Source organism: Euprymna scolopes, chromosome 3 (assembly GCF_053919585.1).
Source record: "Euprymna scolopes isolate OS-2025 chromosome 3, ASM5391958v1, whole genome shotgun sequence".
NCBI lineage: Eukaryota > Metazoa > Mollusca > Cephalopoda > Sepiida > Sepiolidae > Euprymna > Euprymna scolopes.
Window position 1 is genome coordinate 124705340 of NC_136484.1, and position 12675 is coordinate 124718014.

Sequence of the window (12675 nt, forward strand, 5' to 3'; positions counted from 1 at the left end):
AAATCAATATGTGATTTTGATTAGCCAGTTTATAACAGGAATTATTAGTTGCTGTTCTCAAAAGTAAAAACTGAAATTCCAATCAATTTCATAAATTACATACTATATTTTGTCCGATATTTCCTTTAGTAAGCCACACCTCGATATTATATATATATATATATATATATATATATTAGTAAAACTGTTCATGAGCCAATGAAATTGCTGCTTTTGTTACAACCTTCCATTTACATTAATACTTCATTATGGTGATTTATACATTCAGTATTATAAATTAGGGCAGAGTGATTGGAGTGCATGCATAATAGGTTATTAAGTTAGTCTTAGACCTATATAATCTACAGCCTCTGCCTCCTAACTGCTTGGATGCTATTTTCCCGTGATCCCCTCCATGGCTTTACAGGATGCATGCAAGTGACCGAATGGCTGACAGTATAATCAGGCCCCATTCCCCTGCTGCCTCATAGAGTTTGCCTATTTAGGCAAAGGCTAGATGAAGGGAACTCCAATACAAAACCAGACCAGTCGGTCTGGCTGTAAGGTGAGACTTGTTTCAAGGTCATCAGTAGACTGATGCAACCCCGCACTAGAATCCTGCAGGAAGAAAGTGCGTGGGTTTCACTCTGGAAAATTGTTGTCCACCGTAAACAAAGTTACGCCAATGGCTTTTTCAGTCAAATACTGCTACCTCTATCTTTTCCTTTCCTTATACAAAAGACCAATGCGAATGGGATAAGGGTGGTGGGAGTAGGCTTAGTATAATTGGAAGCTCTTATCCTAGACCTGCACGCTGGTGGCAGGTGTGTGATGACTGCTTCTCCTGTGATCTGTGACCACACAGGAACTCTATCCTGCCCCTGCAACTGAGGCCTTTTCAGGAGCACTGCTGCTCACCCCAACTGGAGAAGGCTCTATAAAAGGTGGGCTAAAACTCGGTGGTCATACCTTAGTCATTGGGTTGCTGCGCCCAGTGATGCATCGTAAGTGCAGCTGTAAAACAAATAAGGTTTGTAAGTTGCACCTCAAAGTAGGCACTTGGAACATGTGCACTCTCATGGATGCAAGAGACACTAACTGCCCAGACAAAAGAACAGTTCTCATCTCAAGAGAACTAGCAAGGTTGATGTGGCAGCTCCCAGCGAGACAAGATTACCTGGTGAAGGTCAGATATCTGAAATTGGGTCAGGATACACCTTCTGGGACGATTATATGTCCAACATAACTGTCCTCAAGAGAGCCAACATCACCAGGATCGAGGCCTTGATAACAAAACACTGACCGAGATGGTCTGGCCATGTGGCTCGCATGGAGGACACTAGACTGCTGAAACAAGTGCTCTTCAGTCAACTAAATGCAGAAAATCGACCCCGAGGCCGCCCGCTACTTAGATTTAAAAACCAGCTGAAGAAATCACTAGGTGGGGTCAATATAGATACAAACACCTTTGGAGCCTCATCGAACACCAGATATGAATGGAGGAACAGAGTCAAAGTGTGTATAAGCAAATTCAAAAGAAAATAAAAGAGCCAATCTAATAAGCAAACGGCAACAAAGGGCTCTTAGAGCCAACCAACCGCAACCATTCCCCAAAATACAATGTAACCAATGCCCCCGACTATTCAGAGCCCAAATTGTTTTTTTCCAGCCATAAAAGGACATATTACGACGATAAGGACTCAAATTCTTACAAAACTCAAAAGCTTTCTCTTCTGCTTCTTTTCTGTATTGAACTTGGGAACTATGATATTCGGACATGAATGCATGCTGATGACAAAGATTATAAATTAACTAGCAGGGAGAGCCAACGTTGCCCAGGAATAGTTATCGATGAAGGTTTCACACTACAATATTTTCAAAATCAGTGAAATCCCCCCTTTTTAAATCAAATTGATTGTCTGCTCTAATTAGGGACCAGTTGTAGCGCACTGAGAGGAAGCTTTGCATGCCTCTCTGCAGTGACACTTCACAATACATTGTTGTATACATTGCACTGTAGAGAACCTACTTTGGATTTTATAAAATTATTTTTATATACATAATGGCTTGAATTAAAGTTTAAAATACTAAAGTCAAGTACCATGGTTCAATTGTACTATAAACAAACATTCATTCCAAATGCGCCCCTGTCATATCAAAGAACCTACAAGGGGCATGCAATAAGTAATGCCCCTAACCTACTTCTAGTTATCTGATCTAGCTGAAATTTTGCATGTGCAATAATTTATACCTCTACGAGTTATGTGGCAAATTACAGCTCTGAACTAAGTGTGGTTTCTGTTTTACAGGTGTTTGAAATGAGTCAGGTGTGAAATGGAGCCTGTTGAATGTCGAGCAGTGATCCGGTTTTTGTATTTGAAAGGATGCACACCACAGGAGACTTTTGATGAAATGAAAGAAACTTATGGTGATAATGCCCCATCACATGACCTTGTAAAATGCTGGCATCGTGAATTCAAACATGGCCGGAAGTCTGTGGAAACAGCTCCCAGACCTGGTCGCCCCCCTTCTGAGGCATCTGTCTGTCAAGTTGAGGCTGCCATTTTGGAAGATTGGTGCATTACTATTCGCCAAATAGCCCAAGATGTCAAGATTAGTACAGGGTCTGTGGAAACTATCATTCCTGACCATTTGCATAAGGTGTCTGCCAGATTGATTCCCAGGTTGCTCACACCATTCCAGAAGCGAGAACGCGTAGAGTGCTCGAGGATGAATTTGGAGATGTGCCAAGAAGATGAGTCAAAGTTTTTCAAAAGACTGATTACACAGGATGAAACCTGGGTCCATCATTATGATCCAGAGACTAAAGCCCAGTCAATGCAGTGGAAGCACTTGGACTCACTACCTCCAAAGAAGGCAAGGGTGCAACCCTCTGCTGGCAAGGTCATGCTCACAGTCTTCTGGGACCAGGACAGAGTAGTAATGACAGATTTCCTGGCAAAGGGTACCACAATTACAGGAGCCTATTATGTTTCACTTTTGAGGAAATTAAGGGAAGCTATCAAAATCAAGAGGCGGGGCAAAATCAGCAAAGGTACCCTCCTCCTGCAGGACAATGCTCCGGTCCACAACTCGCATGTCGCCAGATCAGAAGCACGGGTGTGTGGTTATGAAATCCATCCTCATCCCCCCTACTCTCCTGACCTTGCACTCTGACTTTCACCTCTTCCCAGCCATGAAATTGTTTTTGAAAGGAAAGCGTTTCCCAGATGATGATGATTTCTGAAGTCATGTCGTGGTTGGAGGACCAACCTAGGGTGTTTTACAGAAACGGTCTCCAGAGCTGCATCAAACGATGGGAGAAATGCATAACTCTGGGTGGTTCCTATGTAGAGAAAGACTAACAACTGTGCCAAGTTTCGTTGCTCTGCTGCTATAGGAAGTGGGTCAGGGGCATTACTTATTGCACACCCCTCGTACCTATCTAAGAAAACTGCCAGATACAAAGTATATTTGTATGAAATTTTATAAAAATTGACCCAGCCGTTGCAGAGTCTATAGGAAACGAACTCACACACACAGTTCCTTTTATAAAATAGTAGAGATTTTTTGGCTAATTAAATTCAAACACTTATTCTAAATTAGAAGACCTATTTACACATATTTTATTAATTATATTGACCTTTTCTACAATAGAAAATATATTACCCCATAATTTAAAGCTTCCCCATTTCCTGTTATGGTAATAGTTTTGCCTTTCACCCATTTTGTTTATTTTTATGCTAATATGATTTTTTTTAAACTTCTGGTTAACCGCTCAATAGATATAAAAATCCATGTTTTTAATAAGCTTGACTGTTCGTCATTCATAAAAAGTTGTATTATTTACAATTTTCATTGTGAAGTCGACTGTGGAGCATACTGCTCACGGATTAAAAAGGTGAGAATTTGTCAACACGTTCCTAGCAGAATTTGTAATTTCAAATTAAATACAAACCATCCAGGCATTCTCAAGACTGTGGTTCTGCCATAGGGGGACATTTATTGGAAAACGAGTCGTGTGCTAAAGATTACAGGGATGAGGAGTTTTCTAAAATACACTAAACATTACCTAAACATCACCTAAATATATTTTTTCTATCATTGATATTAAAAACCTATATTTTCTATTTAAAAATTCTTAACACAAACTTCTTAATATACTCAGTCATTGATATGCAAGCAATTAAATAAAGGTCAATTAATTTGCATATTCTTTGTAAAAAGGAATTTTAATTACTCATTTTTTTATGGTTTCTTATTAGGTGATTGGTTTCATTTAATTATGCTAAGTTCTATTTATGCACATTTTCTACATTATTTCTTTTTATATATGAAAGTCACCACTTATCAAGGCCCAGAAGCCGATAAGGGTATAATAAAAATTGTGCACAATTGTGTAGTATTTAGGATAAAATAGTTCTAGCAAACTCATATAATATACTCGATAGATGTAGGTTCAATCCACAGCTGGAGAAAGGTGCTTGTCTAGCCACACTGATGAGTTGTGATACAACGAAACAGTACTGTATGTGAATGATTATTAAAGACCTCCTCTTTGGGGAGTACTGCCACAAATGTACTTCCACCAGATGCTTTGTTTGGCTATTAAGCGAAGCTAACTGTCTGTCAACAAACTAGCAATTTGAGCACTGTGAAGCAATGGGCAAGTTCTTGTTTAACAGGCACCTGATAAGAGTCATTTGTGGGCACCGATTCATGGTCTTGTGGGTAGAGCTGCCAACTGTCACCTCGATGATTGTAGGTTCGATCCACGGCTGAGGAAAGAAATATATTTAAAGATGCTGTGCTCTGAGTATTGCAGTTATATTAAACTCAATGGGTGTAATTACCTAGAGCTTTATTTCTCGATGGATTTATTTTGTAAATATCAAATGAATAAAAGGATATCGTTTCCAAAACAATCATACATATAAACATGATTTTGTTATGTTTCCTTATATGAAAACTTAATTGATAATTTCACACACACAAGGGACCTTGCCTGTGTGTGTGCAGAAATTCTCAACCAAACTCCTCTTTGAATTTTTAGTTTTAGCCTTGAAACATATATATATATAAGGTCTTTGAACCCGTGGAACACATTTGATTTAGTTTTTAGCCGAGAAAATAGCTGATAAAGAAAAAACATTGACGATATCCTGATATTCTTTCTGCGTATGTGCTAATTAACAGTTAGAAATTCAACAATTTATTTTTTTCTTTTGGCCGCTTTTGTATACGTATGAATTTAGGTCATATGCTTACAGACCAGACTGGAAAGCTGTAGGTTTTGGTTTCGATTTTAGCTGATGGCAACCAAGTCATATTTTTTTTTTTTTTTTACTTTTGAAATCATTAATATATATTGGGTACAATATAATAACTGATAGAGAACTGGCTCTATAATAAATACGAATTCTGCATGAATTAAAATATATTTCAGTGCATATTATGATGACAACGCTGGGTGGCCTGCAAGTATTTAATATAATTAAATGTATTTTTTACGCTTGCTTGACTGACTGACTGACTATTCCTCACTGCTGGGGATTTTCCCCTTTTTTCTCTCTCCATTTTCTGTTACATCTAATGTCCATTTTCGTATTTAGCCCAATTCTGATAAAATATTTCAATAATTTATGAAGTTCTGTGTTGATTTGATTTTCTTTGTTCATCTGCCTTTTCCTATTTATACTTATTCTACATATACTGAATTGATGACTGAAGGAAATTTTCATCGATTATTTTTTTTCTTTTTGATGGATATAGGTGAAAATTTAGACACTTTAGATTTGTGAAATTTCAACAGTAGTTATTAAACTTTTTTTTGTCTTTACAAATGAGTCAATACTTATCAAAGCCGGAAGGACACTCGAGGATAAGGCTTAATGAATGCAAGTCGTAGTAATCATTAATGGGTAGAAATTCGATTATTTAAGGGGACGGCTCAACAAGAACTTGTTTACATTGGACTTGAAGGCTGCCATATTGTAATCAGCCGGGAAGCAGACTATTGGAACAGTGTTCCACATATAGGCATTTCTAAGAAAGAAGCTTTGCTCATGGAATCTACATTTAGAATTAGGCAGAGATAGAGAGTAGGGAAAATTGTTGATAGGGGATGTAGCTAGTAGAGTGTTTATTGTGAAAGTTTAGCAAGGGAGAAACCATAGATTGGAGCTCAGATGAGCACTTATCATGAAAACGATAGAGCAGAGACAAGCTTGCAACGTTCTGTGGGAAAGAGGTTGCAGGAAAGAGAAAAGGGCATCACCTACTAGGATTTAAGGCCGGTTTTGAACTATCAAGGGAAGATAGGGCGTGCTGAGCAGTTTCTGCCCAGATGTGGCAACAGTACTCCATCCTAGGATGTACTTGGCTCATACAGAGAATTGCATTGGCAGCGAGATACCTACTGGAGCAGTAGAATGATCCAAGCATTTTCCAGTGATTTTGGCAACAGATTTGATGTACACATTCCATTTCAGATTAGGGGTGAAGATCAGTTGCAGAAGCTTGTTAAAGCGTGATGCTTATCCAAAATGAGAGCCATTTATTTCAGTTAGGGTCAGAGCAATGATGATGAAAAGAGAAAAGCTTGGTTTTTGATGCATTAAAATAAACCAGCCAGCCTTTTCCCTATTGCACACATGTTCAAGATCAGAAGAGAGTGAGAATCAGAAAGATCTTGATCATAGCCAGCCTTTGAAGTGTTGCCATAGATGGTAGTGTCGCCTGCATAAATATCTACAAATGATCCAAGAATGTGATTTGGGAGATCATTAATGAAAATAAAGAATTGGGCCCCGGATAAAACACAGATGCCAGCATTGATTTCTACCTATCAATGACTACAGAGAGAAAGGATTTGCAAGATTAATTGAGAGGACATTTCCAGTTATTCCATAGCTGGCAATCTTGTGAAATTGACCTTTATACTATCCCCTATCAAAAGCCTTGAATATGTCAAAGACTATTGCTCTAGAAATCGAGCCCTTATTTAGAGATTCCCTAGTCCTGATATTACAGTTAGTACATCAGCTGTAGATTTAGCAGAGCAGAAACCATATTGCATGTTACTGAGTAGATTATTTTTGCTGAGGTGAATGACCCCTTCTCTATTTATCACAGATTCCAACAACTTACTCATGGCTAGGGCTATGACAACAGAATATTCTTATTGTTTTGACTCTCGAGTATATATCCAACACAGTTAGATTCAGTTAATCAACTGAGGATCACATCACTATATAAAAACATAAGATATTAACGGATACACACTCGAGAGTCAAAACAATGAAAAAAAATATTCTGTTGTCATAGCCCTACTCATGACACACAGGAGACTGATTGGTCTGTACTGAGAGGTAGATGACCACTCCGGAATTTTTAAATATTGGGCAGACTGATGAAGTTTTCTAGGTGTTGAGAAGCATTTCTCCTTAAGGTGACATTTAAATGGCTTTGTAAGTATGGGAGCTACTTCCGTTTGAAGCTTTTTGAACACAGTGGTGAAATGCCGTCGGAGCTAGTTGCTTTACTGGAATCAAAGATTTTGATAATCTTGATAACATCATGTGCAGATATTTGTATGTCACATAGCGTGTTTTCAGTCACAGGAGGAAATACAGGGGTAGGTGGCCATGGTCGAAAAGAGTAGAATTTGCTAAAAAGTTCTTGGCAAAGAGTTTTCCTTTGTCAGAGTCTGATGAAATTATCTCAGGGTCATTGATGATGGTTGGAGTAAAGGACGTTTTCTGTCCAGGACCCTGTTTGTTATTCGCCACAACTGGTGAGAATCAAGCTACTGCTCACCTACTTTATATTTAATGCACTGAGCATACACATCTCTCACATTCCTTGTTATTCTTTTACAGTGGCTGCTAGCAGTAATAAAAGGGGTCTTTAGTTTTATAACATTTATTGCATTGAAAGCAACATGACTATACAATTAAAGTCTCCTGTTTTACACACATTCTCCTATATTGTCTATCTTTCTCTGAGGTCATCAGAACGAAATCTCTCTAAGACTCACATTACATATTCATTGTATCATTTTCGTATCATTTATTTCCATGCAACGCATGTCCTCAAGCTTCATTTTCTTGCATCACCACACTGTACACATGTTTAATAGACTCTTCCCTTGGTTTACAGTGATAACAGTGCTGGTTAGTAAAGTCAGAAGTTCCCTGGTCATTTATTTTGAGAATGGAAAAGTTGGGTTTGGATTTTATTATTTAGAAAATGGAGCTTAATTTGGTTGAAAGCTATATAACCAAATAATTAATCGCAGGAATACAGTGGCAACAATTCTACGTTCTTTAATTCATTCCAGATGTTTCTTTATAAAAATGCAAGTTAATTGTCGACATTTCTTCATACTAAAAATAAAAGAATCAATTTCTTCAGTTCCTAAAGGTAGGTACACATTTAATTTCCTGCTTCATATCTGGCAACAATTAATTTCCGGAATTCTATTCTTTTTGTAGACTAATGCATTTGTAAACGTGTCTCACTGAAAACGAATATAAAAATTGCTAGCTGCCTCTTCAATTTCTCTTTCATATTAAAAACACTTAACCCAAATATACCTCACAAACATTTTTTTTTTATTTTGATTTATTATTTTAAATCAAAAGTTTAGTAAATATCTAAGATTATAGCCACATTTTTTTTTTTTTTCGTTAAGCTAACCCACAATTATAATAAAGACTAATGTGTATTTATTTGTATATAAATATATATCTACTTCTACCGCATCATGCAAAATTAGTGATTAAGAGGTTTGCCATTTTCTAACACCAGGATGAAACCATTTCAAGTGATTAAAGGAAGGGAGAAGGCAAGTAGCACAAACACCAAATGAAGGCGGTAATCCATTCGCGAGTTGGGGGGGGGGCGTAGAGAGTAAACAACGGTGAAATGTCAACCCGGGCAAAATAATTGAAGGAATGAAAATAAAAGGTATCACCAAACTTGTCCGGCATTGTTAAAGAAAAGATTACGACAAAAGGTATTTGTTGTATATGTAAACCAGCTACCTACACACCCACGAGGACGCAAACGAGACGTTATATACACCGAATGTTGTGTAAAAGCACTGCAAAATATTTTATATATACACGATTTACATACCCTCATGTTATACAGACCCTAAATATTACACCAGTTTGTGTACAATAAATAAAAGACAATGAAGATTGATGAGAATTCAAATGTAGAGAAAGTATATTGGACGGCGAAACTGGTACGAAATTTTGGTACCTTGTAATATCACTGGATTACAGGGAAGGAGGGAGGGAACTGGCTTGATGTGATGGCAAGAGTTTGGAGTGGATACACTAAGTTTAAGAAACTTCTACCATCACAAACTAGCAAAGTATTACTACTGTCGACCAAATTAAGAGTCTATCAGGCATTTGTGCACAGAGTTATGAGGTACTGAAGTGAATCCTGGCCAATAAGGTTTCAAGGTACGTGTTGCATAAATGGAAATGATTATTGTACCCCAAACAACAGGACCTACACTATCCATACCATGGTTTATGCTACAGTGTACATATATATATATATATATACTAGCAAAAGTACCGGTCGTTGACTGGGTTCAAAAACAGCCTACAGAAAATGGACTCTGATTTATGAAAGTATGATAGGTTATGAAAAGGAAGGGTTGTAAAGAGATAGCTTCGAATTCGGGGGTATCAAAACCAAAGCAAAATATTATGAAAGTAAAAATAAAATAGATAAACTCCCATAATTTATTATACCATACCTGTTCATACTGAAACACTTATCACAATATTCTGTGGATCTTTATTAAAAAAACCATTTTAAACTTTGTGAAATATTTCCATTCTATGGAGGTCAGGCGCAAATGAACACCCCATAATTTTATTATACCATATTTCTTCAAACTGAAGCAATTATCAAAGTATACTTATGCAGATAGACATGAAAAGTCTTTATTAAAGTTTGCCCCTATTTCCATTCTATGGAGGCCAGGCGCGAACGCAGACCCCACAATTTCATTATACCATCCCTATTTAAGTTAAAACATACTTATCAAAGTATCATTATGTATATCTATATCAAAAACACTTGTAAACGATTTTTTTTAAATTTTTAAAATTTTTTTATTTCCATACTTTGTGGACCAGGCACATACGCAGACCCCACAATTTTAATGGCTCATCATTATGCCAGATCAAACATACCCATTCCTGTGTCTCGATACATCTTCTATCATTATATGTGATCAGTTTTCTATAATAGTCAACCATATAGGACCTATTCGTGACCAGACACACACACAGACGTTCAGCTTTATATTATATATATATTAGTGTTGGGACGATTAATCGGAATCAGGAATCAGAAAAATCGGAGCTTTTTGGGGTATCAGAATCGGAAAAATTGGAGCCTATTTTATGCCAAAACCGATTCCTTAAATTATCTTTTATTTGATTTTGGTTTAAGAAACATCTTCCACTGCTTGTAGTAATAATATGATAAATATTTATTGATTTAAGCTTCCAGTAAGACCAAAATCGTTAGATCACTCCATCACAAGTGTATTTTTAGGTTTGAGAAAATATAGGCACATTTAAGATGTGCTTTTATGGTAATCGGGGGAAAACGACACTTTTATAGTTAAATATTTAAAGATTTATAAAGAATCGGAAAAATATTGGAATCGTCCTATCACGAATTTATATATATATATATATATATATATGTGTATATATATATATACACACACACTATCAATACAGCAAAAAAAAAAAAAAAAAAAAAAAAGATTTACCAGATATAATCAGAGGAAAACTTCAATTTAATATATATATTAATATTTATATATTAATGAATTAATCCCAACCAAATAAAAAAGCTCAATACAAACACAATAGAAAGTAGAGCTTATTATAGAGGAAAATAAAGGAATTTAAAAACGGTAAATTAAAATTTACAATTAAATGTATTACTCGACAGAATACTCCAAAAGCAATTTTCAAAGTCCTTATTCCGCTGAGTTTCAAAGAATGCCACTCTTACTATTCTTCTCATCAGAGGACAGTAACAAATTAGCAAATCATAATTGTAGCAAAGCTAAAATTTGCTGGTTGATTAGATGAAAGAACAATTTATAATATTTGGTCATAAATTGTAAGAAAAACAGTTAATTTTAAAAATATATCTACATGAAACTGTTGGAACTGTTTCATGTATATACATTTTTTTAACTGTTTTTCTTCATCACATCAAACTATAGTTTATTTTACTCAAATTTCTCAATATTATACCATCAGAATAAAAAAAACTTTTTTAAATGAACGCACTAGGAGACTGTAAATAAAAAAAAAAAAATATGTAGTTGATCATTTATCAAACTGTTGCACTCATGTGCTTATATTTTCATAAAATATGTTCTGATGAACTTATATTTACCCCCTCCACATAAGTATCCCACCTAGTAGCAAAATCATGCCGCTTCACTGTAGAGGCTTTTAAATGCTAGAATATTTTCTATTATAGCTTTTTTTTTTCCTCAGACCATTTAAGTTTAGAATTTCTTCCTTGCTTACTGCTTCCCCAATTAGCTCCCTTTGAGGATCAGAAGGATAATTAAGCAGATTTCATCAATATTTATAGTTTTTAGACGTATTTATAATTAGTCAAAGATTAGCGCTTGTTTACAAATATTACACCTACTCTGATACGTGTGCAATACTGATTTCTTAAATTTTGGTACACTCTGAAAACGTATATGGCATAATCACGTTGACATTGATTTTCGTTAGATCACTGAAGTTAAGCAACGTCAATACTAGATGGGGGACCATTAGGGAATATGAAGCACAGCATGTAGGAAATCGACACCTCTCTACAAAAACTGATATCATTTTCCCTGACCGAGATATACATGTGACTGGGGATCACTTGTGAATATTCTCCTAATACTTCAAGCTGGTGAATGTTGCTGATATATATAAATACTGAATTTAAAAAAAATTTTTTTAGAGTCACCACTTCTCAAGGCCCACAGGCCACTTGAGGATAAGGGTTAATGACTAAGGTGGTAGTGTAGCAGTAATCGCTAATAGTATAAATTGGGTAGAATTTGATTTATGAGGACGGTTCAACAGGAACTTGTTTACACTTGATTTGAAGGCTACCATGTTGCATTAAACTAGGAAGCAGGCCAGCAGAACAGCGTTTCACAGGCAGGCACATCTGGGAAATAAGCTTTGTTCATAGAATCTGCATTTAGATTTATACACAGAGAGTGGGGGAAATCGTATATAGGAGTTGTAGCTAGTCGAGTTTTTTGTGAAAGTTTGGCAAGAAGGAGCTATAGATTAGAGTTCAGTCGAGGACTTTTAATGAAAATAACGATAGAGTGGAAGAATACAATTAGTTGTATCTATTATTCAAAAACTATGAAAAAGTCCTTATAACTAACCTACTTTTTTGTATATAGTATAATTTAATCTTCTAATTATCCTATAAAACTAAGTAAATCTTTGAAAGTAATTTTGCTCAAATGTAATACTGTATTTGCAAAAGATTGTTAGTAATAAAGAAATTTGAGGACTAATGAGTCAAATGTAATGTGAACAAACCATGCTGTCCAACGCCCTGCCCAGGTTGCCAACCATTATAGCTTCAGTCACAAAATGTTTTGTTCCG

General features: G+C 36.0%; 1 protein-coding gene across 26 annotated transcripts in view; it reads right to left on the reverse strand.

Annotated features, from left to right (window-relative positions):
* Positions 1–12675, reverse strand: part of LOC145258350 (cGMP-dependent 3',5'-cyclic phosphodiesterase-like) — an 889144-nt gene that overhangs the window by 82744 nt on the left and 793725 nt on the right. The window lies entirely within an intron of this gene.